At 43.6% G+C, this 20,259-nt stretch overlaps 1 protein-coding gene across 13 annotated transcripts in view; it reads right to left on the bottom strand.

Annotated features, from left to right (window-relative positions):
- PALLD (palladin, cytoskeletal associated protein) overlaps positions 1-20,259 on the bottom strand; it is a 407,453-nt gene that overhangs the window by 73,987 nt on the left and 313,207 nt on the right. The window contains exons 1-2 of one of the 13 annotated variants that reach the window (XM_036315096.1): positions 17,475-17,592; positions 15,513-15,657 (exon numbers count right to left, since the gene is read on the bottom strand). The exons of 10 other annotated variants lie outside the window; for them this stretch is intronic. The gene's annotated coding sequence lies outside the window, so the exon portion shown is untranslated. Of the gene's footprint in view, positions 1-15,512; positions 15,658-17,474; positions 17,593-20,259 lie in introns of those variants that run through there. 2 more of the 13 variants (XM_036315097.1, XM_036315100.1) reach the window with 2 other exon arrangements.

The following is a 20,259-nucleotide window of genomic DNA, read 5'->3' as shown; positions in this document are numbered from 1 at the left end:
AAATCCTTCCTGAGGTCTCAGAATCTAGTAGAGAATTCAATTCAGACTCTTCAAAGCAACCATCCAGGTCTCTACAGGTTTGTCAATGAACTCGCGGTTACTACAAAAATCGCCAGGTGCCAAAATATACAGTCTCCTCCTTTCTCCTTTCCCTCCACAAGGAAAGGCTGCCAGGGCATTCGAGAGATCACCTTAGAAATGTACGCCGCCTCCCCCTCTGGAGCTTATACAGTGAAGAAAATCTGATCTGGCTTCTTGAAAAGTAAACAACAGCAAAACATCCCAAGCACTTCACATGACCCCGGGGCCTTCAAAAGCAGGGCTTGCACAACGGGCATGTGGAGGTCTGGGACCCATTACAGCTCAGTCCTCCAGGGGCCGCTTATCTCCTCTCAGATGCTATCAGTTTCCAAGGAGAGATAAAGACAAAAGTCAACTGGTGTACCCAGTCGGAATGCGATCGGGTTCAAGAATGTTGCAATACATGAGGACTCGTTTATGTCTGGATGTGAGTGGCTCTCGTGCTGAGGACTGAATCAGTATACAGTGGGGCCTTGACTTACGAGTTTAATTCATTCAGAGACGGAGCTTGTTAAGGAGCTGGTTAACTCAAATTACTCTCAACTCAATGCAAAAAATCGCAGAGAGACAGCTGGTATCTCAAAAAACTCGTTAGTCTGGACACTCGTAGTGTATTCTCTACACCCTGCAGGAGGGGTAAAAGACCCCGCCCCCCCCCCCCCCCCCTTAAAGGTGATTAGTACTCTTTATTCTGTTGCATTTTAAGGGAGAGCTCACTTGTGTCTGCAATGAATTCGGAAGTAATCGCACTAGGAAACAGTGCGGAGAGTGAATGTCTTAAAATTATTTCTTTCTTTCCTGCTATCAGAGCTTCATGTAGCTTCTGGCATTGATAAAGTACAGAAATGACGTACATATATTCATATACTTGAATCTCCCCATCATTTGGCAAATGACTATGATTCAGAATACTTATTCCGTGTGAGTGACTCTAAATCTTTCCTTTCAACTATTTGTGGTGCGGAATGGAAATATAATTCTACACTACAGGCTTGCATTCTACCAGTTTTTAGATCTCAGAACTCAGAATAGCTTTAAGTTTGATAACTATCCTTTTTGCTTTCAGTATTATCTCCTTTCATGTACTGAGTGTATTTACATTTTCTTCAAATTACTTTATGTTCAGTGAGTGATGGTGTGAGAAGCCTTCTTTTAAGAAAAAAGAGGGGGGGGGGGGGGAAGCGGGAAGAGCAAGAGAAAATACTTCCAAGTAGAACTGTGCCCAGATTGTATGGCCTACTTGCAGGGGTGAAGGGTGGTGGAGAATGGGTCTTGTGCAATAGCTTTGGTTCCCAGACCAAGATGAGTACATTCAATCTCTAATTTACACTTTAATTATTAGCCTTAGAACCCATCATGGATAAGAACTAAGACAAAACAAATGGCAGGCTCATATTTGCATGAGTGACCCCGGATGGAAAGCATGACACCCCGTTCAGCTTTAGCCACTTTCACCTTGCCAGGGGAGGGGGCGCAACATAAGAAAGAGTACTAATCTCCTTCGTTTTCTCTGTCACAATCTGAGGGGGCCACTCTCTAATCCATTAGCCCCTCTGGGCTCAGTTTCCTCACAGGAAATTCTGAGTAACTGTGACAGGAAACGAAAATAGTCCCGATAACACTGATTGGGAAATAGGAGATCAGAATATTGCAATTAGCTCTACTGCTCTTAGCTGTCTCGTAATATTCCCAGGACTGTTTCTTCCTAATCTTTTTTTCAAAAGGAGTAAATGTCCATTGTGGGAAACTGAAGTATAAGCAGACTGATGGATCTCAGAGGGAAGGCAGGGGTGGGGGAGGAGGGTGGGAACTTATATGCATATATGCATAACTCATGGACACAGAAAATAGTGTGGTGAAGGCCTGGGAGGGGTGGGTGTGAGGTGAAGAGGGTCAATGGGAAAACAAAACAAAGGGGACATCTGTAATACTTTCAACAATAAAGATAAATTTTAAAAAAAGAAAGTTAAAGTTCTAACATAATAAAGTAAAAGTGAAAATTCTTCTCCATAACCACCCATCCTCATATAATCCACACTTTAGAGCTATCTTTCTTCTAGAACCTTTACCGTGCAAATATAAATACATGTAACACACATATGTTTATAGTTTGGGTTCTGATTCACAAAATTTCGGTCAAACATATGCATTTCCTCTCTGTGATTTTTTAAAATCTTCCAACATACATCATGGATATCCTCCCATGTCAGTACACCTCTACTTCGTCTTTTTGACAGCCTCGTAGTATTCCATAGTACAGACCTATCATTCTTTAATAATGACAGACATGATCTCTCTAAGTACTCATTAGTACAAATGGTGTAGTGATGAAGATCCTTTGTACAACTTGCATACTTGTTTTGAGTTTTCTAAAAATTGTTCGGTCAAAGGGTATGAGAGCCAAACTTTCCTCAGAAAGATGTTATGACTATCTGAAAAAGGAGGGAAGAACAGACAATCCATTTCCAATGTTTTTCCAACTGAACAATTAAGAAGCATTTAAAACCAGAATGGAAGAGGGGGGTACCTCTCACATCTGGCCCCCTTTTGGCTAGTCCAGTAATTTCAAGCTTTTTCTTCATTAACAAGTGTTAAAACTATGTCTTGTTTTGGTCTCAGTTGTCAAATAAACACTTTTTCTTGGTAATATTTCTAGCCATAAATGACACTATAGTTGACCCTTGAACAACATGAGTTTGAAGTGTGTGGGTCCACTTATATGCAGATTTTAATAAACACAGTAAATGTATTTTCCTTACTATTTTCTTAATAATATTTCTCTAGCTTACTTTTATTGTAAGAATACAGTATATTATACATAAAACATGCAAAATATATGTTAATCAGCTGTTTATGTTATTGGTTTCTGACATTGGCAAGGCTTCCAGTCAACAGTAGGCTACTAGTAATTACGCTTTTGGGGAATCGAAAGTTATATGGATTTTTGACTGTGCAGGGGGTCAGCCCCCTAACTCCCACATTGTTCAAGGGTCAACTGTACTGCTTATTTCTAGAAGTGGGCAAGAAATGGATGTCCTGGAATTGGTATATCATTACTTAAAATGTTTTAAAAATTTATTTATTGATTTGAGAGAGAAAGAGAGAGAGAGAGAGAGAGAGAGAGAGAGAGAGAGAAAATTAAATTCACTCATTGATTCTCATATGTGCCCTGATTGGGAAACAAACCCACAAACTTGGCAAATCGGGAGGATGCTCCAACCAAGTGAGCTACGTGGCCAGAGCACTATTTCATTACTTTCCAATCTCACTTATCTAAGGGACAACAAATTCCTTGACAGCAGTGGTTCTCAACCTTTATTGAATCTCAGAATTCTCTGGAGCGTTTGAGAGAGCACAGACTGCTGAGTCCCCCCTCAGAGTTTCTGATTCAGTAGGTCTGGGATGGGGCCCAAGAATTTTAATTTCTAACACTATCCCAGGTGATGTTAATACTACTGGTGTGAGGACCATGTTTTTTTAGAACCACTGCTTTCCAGAATGCTCCATAATTATTGGACATAATGCTACTCTGGTTAAACTGTCATTTACATGAGTTTGAGTGATAATCAGTCACCTTAGTTACTGTAATACATCTTCCTTTGGTTAACTTCACTACCATGGCATATAGGTTCTTAAACCTGTAGGCAGCAAGCTGCAAAATTCCACATGGAGGGTTCCCTGGTGACCTCTTATGCACCATACTTACTCTCCCTCACATAATTGGTGTTTAAAATTCATAGAAGACAAAAGCAAAATAATCCCACCTCTTTATCATCTTACAAAGGAAACTCTTTGTTGACCAGATGTTACTGGTATTGACACTGATGTCTTAAATGTTCTCTAAAGCCTTAAGTGTATGATAATCACCAGGTACCCATAGCTGCTTAAATTACACATATCCAACAGACAAATTTAGCTCTCAGTTACCAAGTTATAAAAGCAAACGTGAAAATGAATGACACACAAACTTGATCCTTCACTCTGAGTGGGGTGGACCTACCGAGCACTTCCAACATATTTCCTAGGAAAGTGTGAGGTGGATGTAAATTGAACAAATGGACAAGATACTATTCACACATACATGATAGGATAGTGAATTCTGTTGACAAGGAGGAAGAAAGTAGAACTTGTGTTTCAAGAAGGGATAGCCAGCTCTGTCAGGATGCATTATCTAACTAGAGACTTTCCCACCCATCAGTTGTGATACACCTGGCTCATGGTGTGTTTTAAGAGCTGAAGTTACAGCAATAGTAGTTGAATTCATGTTAGAGAAGATAATTTAATATCTCCTCTTAGGCGATAACTAAGAGAAAAAAGAAAGAGGAGCAAAAACAATGATTCTGGAACAACTATTTGCTCTTTAAGTATTGGAAGTGAAAGCCTCAGTCATTCAGACCACATTTACTTGGAATTTGTGAGCTCAGAGAGTTTTTCACTAACAATTGAAGAAGGGGGCTTGTTAAACAAATCAATGACATAAAGACCAGCAGGACTGTTTCATACAGACTACTCTCAAGTCCTCTGGGAGCACACATTGCATTAATATTGAAAACGGTGGCTCTCCTTCCCACCAACACTTTCTCAGTCTTTGACTATTTGAGTTCTTTGTATGAATAAATCTTTCTTTTAAAGAAATTTTATGAGTTTGGAGTCTTTTAAACTCACAGCAACCTGTCTAGTGGGTAATCAAAATCAGGTGATGTTATAAAAAGAGCAAAGATGTTAATAAGAAGTGATAAACAGGCCCTAAGATGCCTTTTTAAAGCATCTAGAAAGATTTTTCACAAGAGAGATTGAACCTATGGATATGGCACAGGCATATCAATCACACATAGATTGATGTGAAAATAGAGAAATCGAAAGATTTCTTATATGGGCAGGTATGAAATATTCTGATCAATTTATGAATGCATCCCTTCATAGAAAACATTTGCATGTTTTTCATGACTCTTAGGGTGTGACAAGCAAGGCCTTTCATAGTCTGGTAATGCCCTCCTCCCCTCCCTCCATGCAGCTCCTCGCCAGCCACGTAAGCTGCCCACCATCCGCTAGACACACAAGCTCTGGGCCTTTGGACATGTAGCTGAACTGCCCCCCCGCAACCCAGCTTCAACTTTTATCCCACTTATCCACTGCCAAGCCTTTGCTGTCTCCTGAAGCTACCTCCCACCCCCAAGCAGAGCTGGTCACCCCATCTTCTGAGGACTTAATGTCTACTTCAACTGCAGGCCCAATCAATCTATCCTGCTGTGGGGCTCCACCCTACCCCCACCCCCAGGCCATATGAGGGCCTGGCCAACCTCTTATTCACTCTGGGAAACACTGAGCATAGAACACACTGCAAAGGCATTTGTGGAGTAAATGCATGATGCTGGATTTGTTTGCTAGCTTTTTAACGCATATGGAAAGATTTTCAAGTATGTCGTATTCCAACAGTAACTTTTTAATATTTGGAATTCATCCTCTATTTATGAGGAAGTTGGCAGGGAAGATGTGCTGTGGGATATTATAGTTCAATTTCCTGTTGCACAACTTTTTTCACCTCATATATTCTAATAAATCTTAGATAAAATTAGATTTCCATGGCTTACAGAATACCACAGAAATCACAAAGCTTTGTACGCGGAGGGCGTATGGCGTTGAGGGGAGACTGGAACTCAGAAAAGCTCGGCGTGAGCTCCGTGCTGCCTGACCTCTCTCAGAAATGCTTGAACTTCTCAAGGCTCATTTTTTCCTTCTGGAACACAGATCTGCATATAATTTTTTAAAGGATAAACAATGATCTCATGGGATTGTTGGAAGAATTAACATAGACTGTATATAAAAACACTGAAAATTAACAGCACTGGATAAACGAATAATGCAATTCATTTGGACTTGGGGATAAAGAAAGGTCAATCAAGAGCCACCTTTATTTCCAGACACAGTCAACAATCGTGATGGTGAATTTTTAAAGGTGATCTAGTCATTGTTTGCTGGAGGGATTGTGGCCTAAAACAAAGTGAAACAAAAACAGAGCTCTGTGTTGATTTGCACAATCAGGTGCAATACTTTCCTCATGGATCATAATTCACAGCAAATGCACACATATAAACCCCCTTCTAATGGGCAGGGGGAGCACACCTACATTGCCCTTCTCTAATCTGCTAAAAGCCAAGCATTCCTGATTCCTTCTCCATTTTCACAGAAGTTGTAAAAAAAAAAAAGTAAAGCTGTAATTATTCTTGAGGCAATATGAGAGGTACCCATATTTTGGCAAGGTGTGGTAAATTTGGCAGGTAAGCTCAATTTCTGTAACATTGCTTCTAGCCCAGGAAATGTCTCAGGTGGCCCGGAATGGATATGCTGCTGCCAGTTTTTCGGGTATGGGCTTGCCACCCTTGGATGACATCATTTGACTGCATTCTTTGCTCTGGTTGCCCCACAGAAGCCTCTGCATTCAATTAGTCTCCGTTTTTCTGAAATACCTCCTGTGATTCCAAAAGCCTAATATGGGAAGCCTCGGATGCATGTGATGAACCTCCTTGGCAATTAACATAGCAAAAGCATTTACTAATGTTCACCTCAGAACCTGCACGAAGGGAAGACTTTTCCTGGAATAATGGGCCATAGCTATGACCACCACATTTTGTCAACAGAATGCTTTAAAAAAAATATTTTTTTTAAACTGATTTCAGAGAGGGAGAGAAAGATCGGAACATCAATGATGAGAGAGAATTATTGATTGGCTGCCTACTGCATGCCCCCTACTGGGGATTGAGCCCACAATCCAGGCATGCGCCCTGACCAGAATCAAACTGTGACCTCCTGGCTCATAGGTCGACGCTCAACCACTGAGCAACACAGGCTGGGCATGTCAACAGAACTCTTACAGCACATAAATACTATATTACATGTGTTTATCCCGAGGTCTAAGAACTGAGATCACTGAAAATCAAATGTAAACGGAAAGTGTTCTTTTCAAACTGTGTAAACTTTTCTCTAACTTGAGCTACACGGAGAAGATAAACTCTTGGCTAGGTGGAACCTGTGATTTTTTGCAAGTTGAGCTTTTTCTTGGTACACCAAATGCACTAATTAGCCCATGTTTCCCAAATTAGAGTATGTCCAAAAGGTATTGTTTTCTGAAATATAAATTAGCATGAAGAATTCTGAAAGGTTTGCAGGGAAGTCTTTTATGGATGTGGCATTCCCACTAATGGTAAACCTTACTGCATTTGGAAGTCTTGTCTGGCAAAGCCATGGGACCTGCTCAGAAGCTCGAGCCGGGTTACCTGAGCCAGGTTACTGTATATTTCCCTGGTCTATGTATACCCGTATACATACGCAAGCACACATTTGTTTAACCACCCGTATCATCATTTTGGGGGGTAACAAGCACTTAGGACTTTTGTGAAGCTTTATTTCTCATATAGTTTTACCGATTATGCACAGACTTATTTATAAGTTGAACTAGAATACGACACTTACTCAGACTAAATGTCTGAGATACATCTTTCTACTTCTCCAATACTAGGGAATCATATCCCATAAGATCATCAACTTGTTAAGACTTTCAACCAAATTTTCCACGAGAGCGTGGAAAGATGATGAAGAGGAAAGAAGTAGATGGAATTCGATGGGGATGCCTTTTATTTCCCTTCCAACATGGTCCTGGGATATTAAACTGAGGAGCTTAAAGCGCATGTCATCTAGCCTCTTCACTTTGTGAGAAGCCATCAGAGACCCAGGGGCAATGCGGGTTGTCTAGGAAGAGACAAGCTGTCTGTGGAGAGCCCATTGAGAAGACAGACGTGAGGCGAGAGCCCTTTCTTCTAGTTCAGAAAATGAAAGGCAGCAGAAAGCACGCCTGAAAGTCACTGATGCATCTCTAAACTCAAGCTAACAACACCATTAACTTAAGATATCTACACCAACATGCCGGTTTCTGGGTTGCCAAGAAAAACACCAGGTGTACGTTCACCTTGCCAGAAGATGACCCATCGGTTCAGTCAGATCCTGTGGTTACAAAATACTTTAACCTTTAATCTGACTGCTAAGAGCTAGGATGCCGTAAGTCTTTTCCGGATTCATAATTTTAGTAGAATGTCTCTTGCCAATAAAATATAATTTTTAAAAACGGAGGTTGCACAATGGACAATATGTTTGAAACCGGAGCTAAAGCACAGTGATGAAGGATGGACTGATGATCTCAAAGTCAGAAGAAAATCCCAAAGCCTTATGTATAAGGACCATGCTCATGATCTAGTTTAAGATATTCAGTCTTCATCATATTCTCTGTTAATTATTCACAGAATATTAATAATGTGGCTGGATTACCCTGTGAATGACAGAATGTTAATAATGTGGCTGGATTACCCTGTGAATGCTACATAATTATTTTGTTTATTTAAACCAATAATTGTTTCACTACATAGGCAATGAGAACATGCACTATCAATGCAATTTTGAAATATACCCTAATTATAGATGTAAGAACACTATAGTAAAATGAAACAACTATAAAAGCCACAATAACATTGAGCAAACATTTAAGAGTCCAATTTGATGACCCTTCTCTTTCATTTTCAGATTTGTATTTGGCCGAATAAACAGACAATCAATATGACAGTGTTAGAAAGAAAATAAACACACAGCAAGACCAAGCTCCAAGCAGACTGTCGAAGTCCCACTGGACCTGCCTGGGAGCTACTGACATGACAGACACATACACACAGAAGGACCAGACACAAGGCAGCTGGAGTCCCTGCCACATAGTGACTGCCGCTCGGCTGCTAGCCCAGGGCAGGTGGCCACATGGCAGACAGCGCCTCTGTGCAGGTCCCTGGGTAACCCAACCAGATTCTCCCATGGGGATCACTTTCTCAAGTAAACTGGTCTTCGGGATTTTAAACATCTAGCATTCACCCTTAAGAACTTCCCTCCTAACACTTGTTATCAGTGAACTTGTCATCCTGAACTTCTCCACCTGACTGCCAGATCCGCCATCTGTGCTAAGGCTTTTGGGAAATTCTGCAAGTGCCCTTGGTGTACATTTTCAAGTGGTAATATCACCCTGCATCTCCATGTGGGCTGAAGAGAAAAACACAGTGCCCAGCCAGCGTGGCTCAGTGGTTGGGCATCAACCTATGAACCAGGAGGTCACAGTTCCGAGTCCTGGTCAGAGCACATGCCCAGGTTGTGGGCTCGATCCCCAGTGTGGGGTGTGCAGGAGGCAGCTGATCAACAATTCTCTCTCATTGATGTTTCTCTCTCTCTCCCTTTCCCTTCCTCTCTGAAATCAATTAAAAAAATTAATAAAAAAAATCTTTTTTAAAAACACACACAACCCAGGTGGAGTCAGGAGATCCTATGATATCTATGCCTTTGGAAAGTCACAGCCTCTCTTCACTAGGTTTTAAAAATCTGTGTATCAGAGGTAAGGACACCTGCCCTACCCACCTCCCCTCCTAGGATGCAGCAAAAGTCCTGGTATTTTTACATGAATAAGACTTGGCTTTCATAAACAGCATTGGGTTTCACAAGTCTCAACCTTGACATGCTTGTGACGGGCCTAGATTTAGACTTTCCTAAATCTCTAAATATGAAACAATTCCAAGTAACTTTTCAGATTCTATCATTTATGTGTACCCTGAAGCAAGGAAGTTGACCTCCACGGGGAAAAATCTGGCAGCCTCACACATCGGGTGGCTTCCCTGGGCATCTATCACTCCGCTGGACAGTTCTGGGAAAGCAGGAGACAAACCGATATGAAACGGAATCATTTCGTATGTTTGTAAACTGACAGCTCCTGCTGGCTGTGTATGAAGAGGGGCCAAGGAATGCTTGGGCTTGGACCACTGCCGCCCTATCCCTAGATGATTTTTCTGCCTTTGAGAGAGATTTGCAACGTCTGATGTACCACTCTCTCATGCAAATAAAAGCTTGGGGAAGACGAGGGCCAACTCCTTATCTATTGTCCCTGGGTATCTTGCAGTCACTTGCCTGGACAGATTTATAGTTGCTGGTGTGGACAGTATGTGCTCAAACATTCGGTTACATAACACAATGGTGTGACATGTGAGTACATTTGGACACATTTTGTCTCTTAATAAGTGCCTAAAATAGATCTTTTTTAAAAAAAACCACATGTCACCTTTCATATAAATACAGCCATTTATAGTTATGAAGACACAGTCAAAAAATGAGGCTCTACCAAGGAAAACCGCAAGTTTTTCCAACTCCAGTTCTGAATTAGTTCATTTGTGGTTTTACGGGGATAGGCTTTGCTTCAATATTGTCATGGGGCAGGTTTTGCAAAACGTAATCAAATGAGAGGATCTTTATGCCACTGTCAGACACTGAGCATCACCTGTTGTCACTCCCTGCTTTCTTTGGGGGGCAAAGTCATCTTCTCCCAAAGCTGTACCACTGGTGTTGATAATTCCCAAATCCCCGCCTCTCACTCTGATCTCCTTGCAGCGTGTGAGACTTAGATTTCTAATTGCCTCCTGGGCACCTCCCCTTGGCATGTGCAAAGCCCAACTTGCCTTGCCTTCAGGACTCCTCCGCCTCCTGTCCTGACCTCTGTGAATGGCAGCCCTATCTGCCCAGCTGGCAGGATCCTGAGAGTTATGCTTGATGCATCCCCTCCCTGACCCTTCACGCACCATCAAGGCCAAGTGCAGCTGATTCTATCTTCTAACTTTCCCCAGAATCCAACCACTTTGTTTAGTTCCTTTGCCTCTAACTTAGTTGGTACCATTAATGTCTACTTCCTGCATTATTGTAACCACCCTAACTGGTTTCCCTGTGTCCCAGCTGACTGCCTGCAGTGTGCTTACCCACCAGGCATGGCAAAGTTGAAGCAGAAGACATCTTTGTTGTCTTCAACAAAGACATAACCTGGTAGGAATGAGGTTTGAATTACGTAGTCATTGGAGAATAATACAAAAGAGCATATAATTAGGAGTTGTTTCACAGTCTAAAAGTCAACCTTAATATTAGAGAGATGAGGCTAACTCTGAAATAATAGGCAATACAATAACTGGCATTCAGGTGCTGTTTTAGGGACTATACGTGCCAGAGCATTTCAGAATAGGGAGAGATTAACATGATGAAATGTCTAGACAAATGTGTATGAAGTTTATTACAGTAGTCACTCAACAAACACCATACATCTCCTAAGAGCTGGGCCTTGCTGCACATAAGTGACAAATACAGAAAGAAGAGTACGACAGTTCCTCTTCCCAAGAGGTGAACAGGTTATAGAGGTCCAATGCACTGTGGATGCTGAGTCAGAATTCAACTTTAGGCTGACCCGGAGTGTACCTATCACCAGCTAAATTCAGGCATCTCCTCTCCCAGGTGACTGTTCCACACCTTCTCTTTCCTCAGACTTCCCTCAGACACTCATTCTCAGCTGATGAGCCCCTTTCCTATTCACTGAGAAAATAGACGCAAGCAGTGGAGAACAATGGCCACTTCCATCCTCTCCCATGGCCACTTCCATCCTCTCCTTCCTTGCATCCTGGCCCGGGCACTGCCTTCTTCCCAGGACTCCAGAAGAACTACCCCAGTGCTTGTTGCCAAGGCAGAGCACCCAGCCATCTCAAGGCTGTCCCTCCCACAACTGTCCCCATCTTTCCTGACCCTTGGAGAGATAAGCTCAAGCCCTTTATCTATTGTTCTTACAATAGATAATCTTTATTTGTAAAGATTTCAGAGAGGAAGGGAGAGAGAATCATCAATTGGCTGCCTCCTGCATAACCCCCACTGGGAATTGAACTGCCACAACCCGGGCATGTGCCCTGACCAGGAATCGAACCTGTGACCTCCTGGTTCATAGGTCGGTGCTCAACCACTGAGCCATGCTGGCAGGGCTCTGTTATCCTTAGATAGCTCCTCAGTCCCTTGCTGGAGTACTGACAGGGAGTGGTGAAGATGGCACATACCCGAGTATTTGGTGTTACAAGAGTATTTGGTTTGCTGCGATAGATAAACAACAGCATCAGTCCTCATGGACTCCTGTTGACTCACGGCCACTCTGCAGCCTGATTTTCTCTCACTGAATCGCAGCCCCACCTCTAACAGGCAATATCCCCTCTCCCTCCCCCGCTTTATTTCCCCCACATAGCACATAATTCCTCCTGGAGCGCTAGATGTTCAGATTATTCTGTTTACAAGTTGTCCCTGGAATAAAGGCTCTATGAAGGCAAGGAATTTTGCATATTTGTCTGTCTAGGTCACTACTTTATTCCTGGAGTCTTAGCCAGGACTCAGGGACAGGACATGTCAACAACATTTGCTGTATGAATGAGGCCCTGGCCTGATCGTTTCTGATCTGTGCGACTCTGGGCTGATCACAAACTGTCTCAGAATCTCCCTTTCCTCCTTTTGAAGGGAGGGGCGTTGACAGAACTTACTCAGCGGGATTGTGGTGAGGGTTAACCGACAGAGTGTGGTGAACATTTCAGTACGTTTTCTGGTACAAAGTAAGTGGTCAACGAATGGCACTTATTATATGGTTATTTAAAATATAATTATTATACATTAGCACCCAAGTTTACCTGAAGTCAGTCCACTCCCAAATTGGTACTTGTTGGGGAATTTGGTGAACTGGCATTGGAAAGAAAAATAAAATGCCTATACATTTGCTTTCCTTCTATTACCAAAGATGCCATTTAAAACCTAACCCTGGCTTTAACAAAATGAAGATACAACTAAGTAGTGCTGATGTCTCGGTCCAGGTTCTGTAGCAAAAAAATGATGTTTAGGAAGGAAATCATGACAACCGACGGGCAGCTCCCATCGCCTGGCTGTCCAACAGAAGCCCCACAGCTGACTGACAACTGGCCAAACATCTGTCCTGTTTCCCATGTCCCGCCCCCTCTTCTCTTTCCCCTCTGTTGCCACGAGGCCAGCTACTGCTGGGATCCTCCTCCCCACAGCTCTGTTGGACCGGGTGGGGTCTCTGTTAGCATAAGGGGAGTATGAAAGGAAATGTATCTCTGTGTACCTTTATTTTCCCTTCGGGGTTTAAATGGAAAAAGAGAAGGTGGGGTCCTATTTGCCATTGTTGCTGGGATTTAAAACCATTAAAAAAAATCAGGTTGGAGCTCTGAGTGCATTTTCCCACAAAAAACACGTTATATATAGTGGCTCAAGGCTAAGGTGCTATTAATAAAACAGAATACTTCAGCGCTGATTTCTGGGCAGTGCTGGGAGCCTCACTGTGAAGTGTGCCATAGCTGCAAGGAGAAAGTGTGTTCAGAGTGCCTGGCAACCAATGTACAAATCCACAGTCAGGATCCAACCGTCTGAAAGCTGAGAGTTGCTTGCTAATTCTCAGATTCTTATGGATAAAGGTCCTGGGGTACGTCATTTCTGTGGGAACGAGGTCCCTGATCCCAGTTCTACGACATCAGAAATGGGGTGGGCCTACCTCGCAGCATTTTGTGACAACTCAAGGTGGTCAGGACTGCGATGCACCCAGCAGAGCCTGGTTAGGGACAACTGCTGAACAAAGTTTAGTTCTTCTCTTCCTCCACTGGTAAAACTTCAGAGTCTATTCCTTTTACTTGGTTTTGTGTGCCTTCCTAAGAATCTAATTTTGAACACTTCTATATGGAAAAAACATTGCAAAGTTATGCCAACAGAAACCAGAAAACGGTCATTTGCGCATTTCTTCTGGCTGACACACCTTGTCTGCAAATGGCAGCTGCTCCCGCAGGAGGAAACCTTTTCCGTCCAATAAGCCTTTCGGCCTCCCAGGAGTCCATGCCAAACTGTGAAAGTCACCCTCTTCGCTTACCATAGCGGTGGAGCGTTGGCAGTGGGGCCAGTGCACATTCAGTGGCAGACGCAGAACTGACATTAACTAACCACCCCACATCTTCGGTTTGTTTCCTTGTAGTCATCATCCAAAATACACAAGTAAGAGAGCCTCACCTAACTGGATGGCTTATGTTAACAATCACGGTTAACCCTAAAGCACAGAACCCTTAAGGCAACTGTGATTTACTGCTCGGGAAGCGATCTGTGCCTTTCCTAGTGGATGGGGTTGGGCAGACAGCTGTGCCTACCACTGGTTTCAGAATGGGGCGTCTCCCCCGCTGCCACCTCAGGCTTGCCTTACTCCCATTTTATCTCCATGCCTTTCCCACCAGACTGGGCTACTGCTTTCCACTCATAAAGTCTCCTTGGATGAGACCTTTCTCATCTACCATCTCTTACTGTTTTTCCTTTGACAAAATCTGATACAGAGCATCCCTGTTTAATAAATAAATAAATAAATAAATAAATAAATAAATAAATAAATAAAAAGCCTGGTATTAGTGTAAGCTCTCAGAGACTTTCTAGGGCCAAAAAAACCCAGGACACAGAACTAGGCAGAACCTAGTACCTCAATTTTATTATGATCCTGGACAACATTCTTATTTTCCCTATACCTCTCTTTAAAATCTGGTAGAGTTCCATTTTTTGTTCTCAATATTACTGGAATGAGCTAATAAGTGTAATGTACTGGGAACACTTTCAAAGAAGAGTTTAGGACTCTTTTAACATATTCCTAAGTTTTAAAAGTGTATACTTAGCATCTATCCCCTTTCCCCATTTACTTGAAGAAGAGAATTATTTTGCAAGATATTAAATAGTAGGTAATTTTAGAAGTACAGTGAACTGTGCTACCCAATGCTTATCTGGATCTTTTGAAATAAATGCTGAAGGAGCATGATACATTTTGATATGAAATTGTTTATGTGGAAATATACATGAAAGAAAAGACACTGTCTAGCATATATTTTTACAGTTCTCCATAATTGTTAAGTAATCTGGAAAGCAGTGTGTGTGTTTGGGCGGGGGGGGGGGGGGGGCGAGGACCAACAATTGTTTTGACAATTCATAATTGAACAAATGAATAACTTCCTCTTGAAATGATGACGTTTAGCACCTTGAGCAGTGTAGACTCCTTGATAACTTCCAGGAAATGCATTGTAATTCATTACCTATCTAGTTGTCTCAAAAATAGTAGAATATAACATTTGCTAGAGTCTACTCTAGGCAAAATATATTTTAGGGGGAAAAAGACCAACTATCCTCAAAAGAAGTACAAATACTGTAACTGTTCTACATTAAAGTTTTAAACATCAGCCACAATACAAGATGTAAGTAGTATTCATTTTTTATTCTATCTGAAAAAGTTTAAGAAGTCAACTAAAACCCAGAGCCCACAGGCTCTCCTGCAGCACACCAGGGCTCCTCTACCCAGGACAGCTACCTATTGTTTACCAAGCCAGCATCCTCACCTGAGACAGACTGAGCATTCAGTTATCACACCATTCAAAGCAGGTGCATCATACCTGCGGCCTGTATCATACCAGCTGTTAGAATTCTATGATTCATGGATTTCAACAGTCACAAAAAATAAAGTGGCATTATTCTCAACCACCTACCCATTCTCTTCCTGCAGAGCATCAAGTTTTCACACTGCCACAGAGATGGTTAGGGTGTTGGCATATTTTGTTGTTCATTGCACATCTCTAATTTCCTATTAATGGATGTGGTGTCGGCACTGGGCAACCTATCCTGATGCTTATTCTAAAGACAAAAATTTAAATAAATTGTATTAATATATAATACTAAGTGGGATAAGTAAAACATAAAGCTTAGGAGTTGAAAAAATATGTTCATTACATAGCTCTTGCCTATTCATCATACATAGTTCAAGGATGTACTAACCACGTAACTTCCTCTCTCTTAAGGCATAACTCTTACGACCACTCTAAGGCACAGGGGTACAAGATACTTCAAACTATCTCATATCAATCAATAGAAACAGATTAGGAGGAAAAATTTTCTCAGTCAAAGCCTGCCAGGTCTTGAGGAAAAGAATACCCTCTTTCCTTGGGATGTAAAAAAACTGATGCCTTTTCATTGAAGTCGAAGCAACCAAACCAAACTCCCTGGACAATCAACTGTCCAGTTTTCCTTTGGTGTTAGCTATTGAGACAGTTCTGACAGGAGCCTTCACCACACACACCAAGAAAACATCCTTAAAGGCAAAACTTAGCAGTTTCCAGAGTTGGTGAGACCATTGCTAAGTCTGAAGGACTGAGGTGGGGGAGGGGGGAGGGCTGGTGGGGAGGGCAGCTTTTCAAAAGCTGGTTACCCAGGAACGTACTATTCCAAGCATCAAAAACTTGGGCCTGCCCATGTCTGCCTTTCTCACGCCTGTTCTCTGTGACTGCAAATCAAAATGTGGAACCAGCTAGCGCGGGACTCCTAAAGACTCCCGGGTCTGAGGGGTGAATGAATGCACAGGGTCCTGGCGTCTGGCTTGCAGCCTGCAGACCAGCGACAGAGTGTGACTAGTTCAGGCCTGCTAAAGCAAAACCTGGCCCTGCAGGGTGGGGAGACGCCTGCGCCCAAGGAGACCCTGCCGCTGCTCCCCCCACCCCCACCCCCAACCCTTCCCGGCCTGCACCCCCTTTGGTCCCCGTGCAAAAGTCCCAACCTGGCTCCGGGCTCAAGTGACCCAACTCTCCTTTCGAGAGTCCTGGACCACTCACCACTCGGGAAAGACATGCCCCCCAATGTTAAATAAGGCAAACGAGAGGAGCCCCAGCCCCGGGGTTAGCGAGGGCCGGCCAGTGCTCCTGCTCGCAGAATCCGTGCAGTCGGCTGCTAACGCTGCAGCCACGTCCTTGCCCGACCCGCACCCGGAGCCGGTGCCGAGCCGGGGCTAACAAAGCCGCAGCGACCACCGGGCAGGGGTGGAGCTGAGCAGCAAGCCTGGAACCCGCACCTACTGTGTGCTGGCCACCACCCCCGGCCGGGAAGACGGGGAGAGTCCCCCAAGTCACACACAAACTTTCTTTGAGTGGCGCCAAGGTGGGTGCACTCTTCCTAAAGAAAGGAGGGCGGGTTCGGAGAGGGGCTGGGCTGGGGATGGATGGACCCCTCCTTCCCCCACCAACTGCCAGGGAATGAGATCACCCCCCCCCCCCAATCTCTGCCAGCCCCGCTGGTTCTGCCCTCCCAAGCCAGGTCTGACTCCTCCACGAGAGGGGCCACGATGAAAGGAGGGATGATGGGCTCAGCAAAGTTAGAGGAGCGGGAGGGATCACTCGTGGCAGCAAAGCATCCCCAGTCCCGACCCTGTTGTGATGCCCAGTTCCCATCTGGAGCTCAGCTTTCAGTGGTGCGTGCACAGATCAGACCGGGGAGGGAGGCAGCTCTGCGAGGGGACCAGCGGCGGGTGGAAACTCTATTTACAAGCCCCCCCCTCCAACCCCCCAACACATCCACTCTTCCCCTTTAGAGCCCTCCCACCCCAACTCTTCCGCCAACCTGCACCCTCCACCCCCTTTAATTCATCCTCTTCTACCAGCCAAGGGGCTGACTCCCCAGCCTACCTCGGGTCTCCGGGCCTCGCCGGGCGCTCCCCAATCCCAGGTCGCACAGCCTCTGGGGCTGAGGCGCCGGCAGGTACCGGGCTATATACCCGCCGTGACTCAGTGAGTCTCGGGAAAAGCTTTTGCCTGCGGCCCTTCAAAATAAAAGTCTCAGCCGGGCCGAGAGGCCAGCGGAGCAGGAGAAAAGGAGGCGTGGCTCAGCCTCTGGAAGCCGCAGGGGCCTCGCTCTGGCTACCCCGCCCCCGCCCCCTACCAAGCCCCGCCCTTTGCATCTTTCTGGTCTCCAGCCCCTTCCTGGGCAGCCAAGTGATGAATTGGGCTTTCCCCACAACTTTCAAAAATTGTTAACGGGAAAGCATTTAACTTTTTTTTTTCTAGATCAATGGAGATGTTGGCTGCATGTTAGGATGAGTTGTGATTGTGTGTGAGTGTGTGTGTGTGTGTTTCTCCTCTATAGACTAAAAAGTAGTGTTCAATAAATCTGACTCCTGGGCAGCACTGAGAGCAAAGGAATGAAAGCTCTCAGTGGAATGGAAGAGTCTTGAAAGAATGACAAGGGGAGGCGGGGCGGGGTGAGGCGGGCGGGTGGGAGATTAGGGATCAGGGTGGGGAGGGTCCAGCTCCTTGGGCTGCTCACATTTAACCTGGGCACCCAGGATTGGCAGGTATCATGAAGAATGACTGTGCAGCATTTAAAGGGAAAAGCACAAATAATCATTTGGTACACTTTAAAAAAGAGAGAGAGAGAGAGAAAGGATCAGTTCTAGATTTCCATTGGTTAGTTTACACTGATCGGTGTATCAATGAGTAACTGAATTCAGGAGCCCTCAGGGTATGAAGTGTAGTATTCTGAGTTAGCAAGTTCTTAGGAACGCTGTCCTTATCCCCCCCCCCCCCCCCCCCCGTTCTTCTATCATAAACTAGAGGCTCTGAGTCACTTGTTTTGACTTACTACAATGGGGATTTCTCAAGAAGAGTTTTAAAGGAAGACATTGACTCATTGATTCCAAAAGTTAGAGTCCTGTGTAAAATTTGTCAATGGTGTGGGCTTAACCCTATGTCCAGATCAGCAACTTTTCCCTTCCACACATTCGGTGAAGGACACTCCTGGCTCTGTGCAAATCCTCCCATGGTTGGGTTAGGGCACTGCATGACAGTCATTTCTGTCCTGTTTGTCCCACAGTGTGTGCCCCCTCACCACTGGGACCAATTCTCTTGTACACTAACTGTCAATAAAGTGAACAAATGCTAATACCTAACATTTACTGAACACCTGCTGTTGTGCCAGGACCTTCTGCCCCATGGTCACCAAGTACATGCCAATAAATGCCGACGAGATTGGAATAGCTAGTAGACTACGCTTAAATGGTCTAGTAATTTTATCCCTACTTTCATCATTAACATCAACCAGCCTGGCCCTCTCTTTCTGAAATAGCGTCATTGATTTTTAGCTTAAAATTATGTCTATAAAGCCCTAACCGGCTTGGCTCAGTGGCTAGAGAGTCGGCCTGCGGACTGAAGGGTCCCGTGTTCGATTCTGGTCAAGGGCATGTACCCTGGTTGCGGGCACATCCCCAGGAGGGGGTGTGCAGGAGGCAGCTGATCGATGTTTCTCTCTCATCGATGTTTCTAACTCTCTATCCCTCTCCCTTCCTCTCTGTAAAAAATCAATAAAATATATTTTTTTAAAAAAAATTATGTCTATAAAATATTTAAACAATGACTCCAAAGTGGACATCTCTCTGTAATTCGACCTTCAGAGATAAACATTGTTAACACAGTCTGCTCTTTTAGACTTTTGTATATGGATTTAAATACATATTTAAAACATAGATTAGATCATCATTTATATACAGTTCTGTAACTTACTTTTTTTTTTTTTTAACTTACAATATATAGTAGCCAGGCATAATACAAGGCATTATCATTTTTAAAATTTTTGAGATGGTGATAGGTAAAAATCTTTGTGCTTCACTGTGTAACTTCGCTTATCTTTGAACTTTCAGTTGCTCATTCTGTGTTAAGTGACCATTAGGGCAGCAGAAAGGCATCACTTGGAGCATTGCAGGGTTTTCTCATAGACTGCAGTGTAACACTGAAGAAAGAAGCCTAAAAACAGATGTATCATATGGCCCAGAAATTCCATTTCTGGGTATTTATCCAAAGGAAACGAGAACATTAATGTGAAAAGATATATGCACCTCTATGTTCAATGCAGCATTATTTACATAGTCAAAATATGGAAGCAACCTAGGTGTCCATCAATAGATGAATGGATAAAGAAGATGGGATACACACACACACACACACACACACACACACACACACACACACACTGGAATATTATGCAGCAATACAAATGAATGAAATCTTGCCATTTTCAACAATATAGGTAGATCTAGAGCAGCTGTGGGCAAACTACGGCCCGCGGGCCGGATCCGGCCCGTTTGAAATGAATAAAACTAAAAAAAAAAAGACCATACCCTTTTATGTAATGATGTTTACTTTGAATTTATATTAGTTCACACAAACACTCTATCCATGCTTTTGTTCCGGCCCTCTGGTCCAGTTTAAGAACCCACTGTGGCCCTCCAGTCAAAAAGTTTGCCCACCCGTGATCTAGAGGGTATTATGCTAAGTGAAATAAGTCAGGCAGAGAAAGACAAATCCCATATCGTTTCATTAATATGTGGAATCTAAAATCAAAACAAACAAAACAAAACAAACTCATTAGAAACAGACACCAAAGGGATGGTTACCAGAAGGGAGGGGAGGATGGTTGAAA

Source organism: Myotis myotis, unplaced genomic scaffold (assembly GCF_014108235.1).
Source record: "Myotis myotis isolate mMyoMyo1 unplaced genomic scaffold, mMyoMyo1.p scaffold_m19_p_6, whole genome shotgun sequence".
Lineage (NCBI taxonomy): Eukaryota > Metazoa > Chordata > Mammalia > Chiroptera > Vespertilionidae > Myotis > Myotis myotis.
This window is presented reverse-complemented; position numbering and strand designations above follow the sequence as displayed.